This window comes from Mytilus galloprovincialis, chromosome 11 (assembly GCF_965363235.1).
Source record: "Mytilus galloprovincialis chromosome 11, xbMytGall1.hap1.1, whole genome shotgun sequence".
Lineage (NCBI taxonomy): Eukaryota > Metazoa > Mollusca > Bivalvia > Mytilida > Mytilidae > Mytilus > Mytilus galloprovincialis.
Window position 1 is genome coordinate 65,212,867 of NC_134848.1, and position 9,367 is coordinate 65,222,233.

Genomic DNA, 9,367 nt, shown 5'->3' on the forward strand with positions numbered 1-9,367 from the left:
CATAGAATAATAAAAAAAAAGACTTACAAAAATAAGGGGCTACTTACTAGCACAGAAAAAAATATGGCGGGGTCAAACATGTTTTGTGAGATCTCCTCTCTTCCCTATTCCTCTAGCCAATGTTGAAGAAAGAATTACACAATAATACGCACTGTAAAACTCAGTTTAAATAAAATCCGAGTCCGCTGTCAGAAAAGGGAACAAAAGAAACCAGACAAAACGACAATGATACATACAATAACAAAGTATTACTAGCAGATTTCGACATGCAAGCTCCAGATCTCAATTAATCTGATTGGAAGAGTATGTCTTCATCAAATGAATATCAGGCACAATCCCTGCAGTAGGTGTTATGTATCATACCATCGTAAAATATATGAGGAGAACTTAACCCGTATCATGCCAACTACTGGTTTTAGAATAAATTTGTTTATTTCCGATGCAAATATACTGTTAGTGAATCAATATTGATATCAACATATGCAATTCTTATTGACCTGGCAACAGTAACGTAGATATACCCCTTTTTGATAAGTCTGTTGAAAGGTTTGGTTAGCTTTTGAAGTGATAGCCGACATTTTTGTGTTTTGTAAAGGATATTACCATAAAAGAATGGATGTGAAATATCTAAACGTATAAGATGTCTACAAGTTGATTTATATTTGCAAATGGTGTCTTTGTACCGATGATAAATTTTAGTAAATCTTTGACAAGTCTGTGATATCAAAAACTCTGGTGCATCTTTTTTTTTTTAAGATTGTTTTCGTTGAAATCAAATACGTAGTAACATACACCAACTAATCAAAAAAGTTGAGATATATAAACACCATAAGATATTGACAAGGGAACGTCACCATCTAAAAATGGATAATTAAAAAAAGAAAATTGAAATATCATCTCTTCTATCATAAATTGTGATATAAAACTTCCCGTTGATGACTAAGATATCAGGATCTAGGAAAGGTCAGTGATTGTTTGTATTAGCTTTTTTTAAAGACAGTTCAGCAAGACAAATCTATTTTAGTGGAGTGACAGATCAAGAAAAAGGTGCTAATTTTTCGACTTTAATGGACTGGCATACCTGCAGGCTAAGAGCGATTTTTTGGCAAAGCCAATAACTTAAGCTATTTTTTTGCCCGGTCGTGGATATTTCATGCGGGGCAGTTTTTTTATAAAATGGAAAGAAAAAAGACATTTGGATTTTTTTTTCAAATTTCAAGATGAGAAGAAAAAAAATTTGTTACTTTTTTTTTGTCTTTTGACATATGATTTTGCATTTATTACAGAGTTTAATTGTTTATTTATAATGTAAAACAAGAATTCCTTATTTTTTCCCTAAATTTTGTCCATTTTCACTCAGTTTAGCGAAAGCACTCTGTATTATATTAACGATGTGGTAACCACATTTGTAAATTTAGATTACATTGATAATTTTATGATTTTTCTATTGTAAAGTTTCGAAGCCATTTCAAGTCAGTATTTCTTATGAATTAACTTTAATGAGGATTTTTTACTTTGCATTATAATTTAATGAATATGATATGGACCTCCTCGTTATTCTGATGTTCATTGAAAGATTGTAGTAATGATTCTAAACATTCTGTCGACAAACTGCGAAAAGTCCTGGCAATAACAGAATGCATAATAAAATTGAGAATGGAAATGGGGAATTTGTCAAAGAGAGAACAACCCGACCATAGAAAAGACAACAGCAGAAGGTCACCAACAGGTCTTCAATACAGCGAGAAATTCCCGCAGCCGGAGGCGTCCTTCAGCTGGCCCCTAAACAAATATATACTAGTATACTAGTTCAGTGATAATGAACGCCATACTAAACTCCAAATTGTACACAAGAAACTAAAATTAAAAATAATACAAGACTAACAAAGGCCAGAGGCTCTTGAATTGGGACAGGCGCAAAAATGCGGCGGGGTTAAACATGTTTATTTAGATCTCAACCCTCCCCCTATACCTCTAGCCAATGCAGAAAAGTAAACGATTGCTTTAAACATAAACCTGTCAACCCCATTTCATCTTGCTTTGGTATTACAATTACACAAAGAGTTCCTATTCTGAAGTACGTAGATAACGGACTAGTTTACACATTTGGACATAGGCAGCATCCAAGACATGTCCTATGTAACTAATGGTATTGCTCTGTCGTATAACACAGAAGGGAGCAGAAAATATTGACTTAAATGCTGAAACGATCGATGGTAAAAATACATTCACTCCATGGCTAGAGTTGTATTTCAGTATCAAGACGAATCATCAAACGTCATCACGAGTCCCATAAAGATTAAACGGGGACTAGAAAGATCTTTAACGTTGAATGATTCGAATACCAATCTTATGGCATGTTTACCTTATGACAGGCCAACATAACGGTATGGACCTCCTTGTTATTCTAATGTTTATGGGAAGATTTGGTCTTCTTTCATCGAAAACCGAGATATATCTGTCCTGTTTTTGGTATTTCTGACACATCTTTTGAGACAAAACTTAGATTCGATTCCATTTTCTGCAGAAAGCACCGAACAAATTGTTCCATTTTGGACCGGTTCTGACAAAAGCTAAATCTGAAATTTCGTCTGTAGCCTATGCTCCGGTTATTAAGACAATAGTATTTACAATTATGAAACAATACATCAAAACGTGCTGGTCAACAATATGCTGTGCAAATATTTGACAACAAATGTGAAATGGTCCATGCCAGATGTGTTCGAGGATGAACTTTGGTATATGAGGCTAGTTCCCCAGGCTCTTTCGTTTAATTAAAAAGCATTCTTCAATTGGTGTAAAGAAAAAAATCGTTTAATTAATATTGAAGCAAATAAATGGAAGGCATTCTTTGACTGTCACAATTCATTTGCTGAAACACCCAAAAGCGCTGCAGATAATGCACGCTTTTTTCTAATTTCGAAGATAATGTGTTGTAATTGTTTGAAGAATTCAAAATACACTCTTGTAAACTTGTAATCACCAACCTTAGCGTCTTTGAGTATGTTTCTTCGTGCACGGGCTGAAAGGTATGGGTAGTGGCTTTTACATTTGAAAATGGTAGCTGCAATGATGCAATGCTTTTTCATTACCAATCGGACGAACTATGGTAGGTGGACATCAGCCTACATATTGGATATGTTGAATCTGTCTGAAACGGTAAAATCTGTCTTTATGTCAAATGAGTTTTCAATCAGACATAAATATAGAGCCTTAAAAAGTATCTGGGGTGATAAGGCTACAGAGAAAACTATTATTAAAGATTCTAAAGGTTGTATAGGCATCATAGAACTGACAAGGAAAATCCCGCTTTACTTCGATGGATGCTTACAAAACACATCCTTGCGCATTTTAGTTCTGAAATGAGATCACGATCGGGATAAGCCACAGATGCAGAAATATAACACGAGAAAAACAAGCCAACGACAATGACACGATACAAGAAGACTGTCTCTGATTTGATAGGGAATATGCATTAAAATATGACCGATCCATTTAACTTTCCGATCATCCTTAGCCATTGATAAATATTTCTACAGAAATGAAAGCCTCAATTAATGTTGAGGATTCTCTTCTTAAATCTCTTGAACGTGGCAACCAGATGGTTAAATCTTTTGTGGAAGGCTGCTCTTATGAGTATGAATCCCATGTCTTCTACCGTCGTATGTCGAGGTCTCCTCTCAATACTTTCGATGATTCGACCAAGACCTCAAAACTCAAGTGTAAATCAGGTGATTTTGTTAAGGCACATATAAACCCAGTAACATTAGTTCGTCGTGCTTTAGTTCATGCTAATGTTCGTGTGACTGTAGTCAGGATATTGGCATATCCTATTGGTCCCATACATTTAGCTCTGTTCCATGATGCTGGTACCATGTGAAAATGTTGTAAATCTGATATAATTCATCTCCTTGCCCTTATTTCAATCATCCAAGTTATGACAATATTTATCAAAAGTACCAGGCTTATAAGTTGAGGACAAAAATTCCAAAAAGTTGTGCAAAATCCGATAAGTTTATAAACGGGAGATTAGAAATCGCCGTTAACATTGGAAGTGCCTTTGTCGCCTCATTGTATGATACGAGAGGAAAGTTCATGTATCTTTATGATGATCTAAACAAGCTACGGGTAGAATTTGCCGCCACAAAGGATGCCAGTCTTACAGAAATTACCCCATGTGAAAACACGTTTTAACAGCACATCCCACGTGAAATGCTTCGAACGCAAGTTTGGATAAACTCTCATATTGCTAAACCAGTGATCATACTTTCCAAAGACTCTGGTTGGTAAGAGGGTAAAACAGGTTTGCTTTCGGTTTTCTTTGAGGGTCCTATAAAGTATACCAATATTTGGTCATGTGACAGGTCTGATGGTTGTAGAAATTCTTTAACTCACCGAGCAAAATTGGAAGAAGACGACGATGAAAACGATGAATGATATCAGGTTTTCGAAAGTTGTCATGCCCTTTTTTTGTTAAGATACCCATACAAACACTCTTTCTAAGGGGTCCATGTGTGCTTTTGTAAGACAAAGGCACACAAAACCTAAAAAGTTCATAGAGCTAGAATATACGCTGAAACTTTAGTTCATCATGAAACTCATTTGATTTAATTGCCTTGTGAAATATTTGTGACTGGCAATACATTTACATCAAAGAAAAAAAACACATTGACTTCGATACTTTTTATAAAAGCCGTAAAATTCAGAAATATATTTTTAATAGTATAGGCGATGTAAACAAAAATGAATTGAGATTCGGTTGTTCCATCTTCTATTCTGTTGCTAGTCTGAATTCCCTTTAATATTGTGCATTTGGTGGTTCCATTATTTTCAAATTAAGTTGAAAATGAAGTGTCACAGTTTATTTCACTATGAATTTCTTGTTTAGTAACAATTCAGATATAATTTCACCGTGTAAAACGCCACATGCGGGGTGTCGGCTATGTTCGACACGGGGTGGCATTTTCGAAGCGAACAAAAACTATAAAAGTAAGTTCAAAAAACAACATTTCTTTTTTTAGATATCTTAGAACCATATACTGTATTGCACGAAAGGAACTGAAACATAATTTAGATCCTGCAAGCAAAAGCAGTCGTTTTCAGTGCTCTGTTTCCTCAAACACCTATCCCTAATTTTTCGTGTTGCAGATTTTGAGGCTTCATATGCAAATTTCTTGATAAAAACTACTTTAAACGATTCCCTCCCGTATCATTTATTCAAATTAATTTCCTATCATGGAATTTAACCAAAAACTAGCTTCTTACTTAAAATTTATTGGGTTTAAAACTAGTTCTTCACCAAAATAAAGAGTGTCGCTCGGGTGTCAGATTTTGCGTCTCAAGGGGTAGAGGCTTATAGTAAAATATAGAATAATTTTGAATATAAATCGGTCTTTATCTGATACTTTTGAGTTTAAACACATCTTCTATATAATGATAACACATTATAAACTGAAGGTACTTCTGTTTGCCTACCTTTTTAGTCTTATAAGACATGTGCTTTTGATTTCATAAAAAGTAAAAAATTACTCAAAATATTTTGTTTTTAGAGCTGGAAAATTATTTCTTTTCCTTTTTAGTTACCATCATGGTCAGAAAAAGTCACGGCTGTGGCTCAATGCACCGAAACATGGAGGGAAAATCACAGAGCAGACCTCCATTCAAAAAAAAAATTCCCGAACCACCAATAGTCAAACTCCATCAAAATTCATCACCAGGTTCCTGTCAAAAGCACTCGTGCACGCCGCATAAAACAGTCCCTCTAAAATGAACTCGATTACTCTCTCCAATTAAACACTCACCGGTATCATTTACGTCAAATGATAATACATCTTCAAGGAGATCTAAAGACGGATACACTACTATTCTTAACGATTTCACAACAGAGATTCAAACTCTTATAAAATTTAAACTGCATGGCTGCTGAATTTTCTATCTTTTATCCAAATGATAAAAGAAAATGTACTATCAGACTTCATCGCCATGGACCTTGCAATACTTAATACTGACCTCTTCTTTAGATATCTTGGTTCTAACGTTGAAACATTTCATGTAAAGTAGAGGTCAGAATTTGGCATATTAAGGTCCATGACGATGAAGTCTGATAGTATCTTTTGGCTTGAAACTGCAAAATTAATTCCTGCGTCTTGGGGATCGGCCATTCTGCGCTCACATAAGTTTTCTGTAATGTGTCCAATACTTTTTGGTCCACCCGAAAAATATATAAAACTTTACTGTAAAAAAATATGTAACTAGTTTTTCAAAACCTCTTTGTTGTTTCCCCGATTCCACATTTCCGATGTTATTCTTTTTGACATAAATATGATCGTCTTCGGGAAAAGAAGGGAAATATTGTCTATAGAAAATATATTTTCTTTTTCTATTTTGATAAAAAAAAAAAAATTAGCAGCCAGTGAGTGCTTTTTGCGGCATGCACGAATACTTTTGTAAGGAACCTGGTGATAAACTTTGATGGTGTTTGACTGTTGGTGGCTTCGGGCAAATCTTTAATGGAGGTCTGCTCTGTGATATTCCTCGATATTTCGGTGCATTGGGCCACAGCCGTGACTTTTTCTGACCATAATGTTAACTGAAAAGGAAAAGAGAACATTTTCCAGCTTTAAAACAAATTATTGTGAGTCATTTTTCAATTTTTATGAAATCAAAAATACATGTCTTATAAGACTAAAAATCAGGCAAAATGAAGTACCTAGTTTTAAACCCAATAAAATTTAAGTAAGAAGCTGGGTTTTGGTTAAATTCAATGATAGCAATTTCATTCTATATAAATGAAACGGTAGGTAGTCGTTTAAAGTAGTTTTTTTTATCCAGAAATGTGAATATCATGCCTCAAAATCTGCAACTCGGAAAATTAGGGAGAGGTGTTTGAGGAAACAGAGCACTAAAAACGACTGCTTTTGCTTGCAGGATCTAAATTATGTTTCAGTTCCTTCCATGCAATACATAATATGGTTCTAAGATATCTAATAAAAAGAAATTTAGATACTTGAACTTAATTTGATAGTTTTTCTTCGCTTCGAAATTGCCACCCCGTGTCAAACATAATCGACACCCCGCATGTGGCGTTCTACACGGTGAATTTGGAAACTTTTTATAACCTCTTGTGAAAAAAATTGACAATAGTGAAAAACTCAATCACTAAACTTTGACCTTATTTTAAAAAAAAATGCACCATATTTCGATTCTACGACCAGGCAAAAATTAAAGAATAAACAATTCTCTTTCCAAAGAGTCACAATTTAGCCTGCAGGTAGGGTGGTCCATCAAAGTTGAAAAATTGTTGGCTTGGTCACTCCACTATTTAGTTTTTGAGAGCCAATATATCATCCAAATACCTAAAAGTGTTATTAAATTTTTAAATCAGCAGATTTATACTAAGAGATAATAATATAAGGTATCTACGTTCATATCCGTAGATAACGAATTTATCCCCAGTCTTAGTCCGAATCGGGCGAGTTTTATGAGAATTCGGGTACAATACAGAGACAGAGAAACTGGATTGAGTCGAATTTGGCGCTCAATGTTGTGACAGTTACGTCATAGATGGTGTGACGTCAACGTAGGTCATTTGCATAGCTGGGTCAGTAGTCCCATTCCTTCAAAATGTTGCAGTCAAGTGATGCATTTAATGAAATGAGTGTAAAGGAACGGCATTATAGGATAAAATCGTTAATGAATTAAATATTTAAAGGGAAATCACACTATTTATACTACTTATAACAAATCATTGAAATTTTGCATGTAGACAGATCATACTTATTACAATATTTTAGGCGAAAACAAATTGGGGTCACCGATGTTATTTTCGAGATATGACGTCATCAAAAAGTAAAGAATCGCGTTATACCAAAATATAGAAATAGCGCTCAAAGTTGCTAATTGAAGGCAAAATTATTGAAAAACGATGTTTTACTGATAAAACTAAAACAGTCAATTGTAACTTTTACCTTATACACATTTATTTTTCTCAGTTTCCTTTTTTTTCAAGGCCTTTGAACATTTCCCGCCGTTTATAATTTCGATTTATTATAGATTTTTCTTGAAATAAAAAAAATCTACTAATGTTTTATCCTTCTAACTTCTGCATAAGTTTCAGCTTCAGGGGAGATTTCAAAACCATAAATAAAAATGGGGGTCACCGATGTTTTAAATCCGCTTAAAAGGAAACAATCTTATCATCGATTTTTGGCGGGAACTTTTTTAACTAACGTTATAGAACGACGTTGCTAGCATAGAAGCATTTCTAGCAATGCTTGGAACTATTGGGTTGAACTAAACCTTTTCACTACAAAATATAATAACATTTTTTCAGGGTATTTCGATTATTCATTGATATTTTTATCAATCTATCGAAACGTTAAACATTGAATACAGTAACAGTTTATTATAAAGTAATTGTCAAAGTTGAAGTCATCTACATTTTTTGATTGCATTCGTTGTATAGGGAAAACGATTGTCTGCCTCATGCCGTATTAAAGAATTAATTTACGGCTTGCAGATAAAGAATCTTCTACTTGGGAATACTGATGGTATTCGGACTGAAAGTAACACGTTCCATTTAGACTACAAAAATAATAAATTCACTAACTTGTATATTCGCACCGGGAAGATAAAACCTGATATGCCGTGTTTAAAAATCCACAGACTCGTCACTTCAAAAAAAAAGCCCGTAATGACACCATTTTCGGAAGAAATTTGAAATTGGTTAACATTTCCGTAATTACACAACGCTCAATATATATATCATGGAACCAAATTAAGTTCGACTTCCAGGTAAATTTTGAGTTCGAGTTTTATTTTGATTTCGAGTTTTATTTTGATTTCGAACATTTATTCCAGTAAGATTTCTGGTCAAAGCTAGAGTTACACGTAGAAACCTTCGATTTATACTGTTAGATAGAGTAAAAATTCTGGAAAGAGTACATACACATTTTGAGATCCGATGTAATTAAGAGTAAGAAATATAGTAGTTTCTATTTTCTGTTGGTGCAACTCTCTTTCTTTGAATGTATATTCTTTTATCACATTTATCTTTCATTATGGTAAATGTACTTTTTTTTTGCCAATACTGATTAATGATAGTTGGAAAGGGATTAATATAAGTTGCAAAAACTTGTTTCCCAATCCACTATAAATAAATATGTTTAAACTAATGATAGTTGATTTGAAAATAACTGATTGAATCGGTGTGTCAATTTAAGCACTCTCTGCTATATCATATTGGTCTTCTTTTTTTTTAAACCAAAGAATGAGAGGTTAATCAGCTACCTTTGTATTAAAAAAACTAGTTGTCCTTTTCAGTCATGGTCGGAATCCGACAATCTGACTGTATCACTGTCGACAGGCA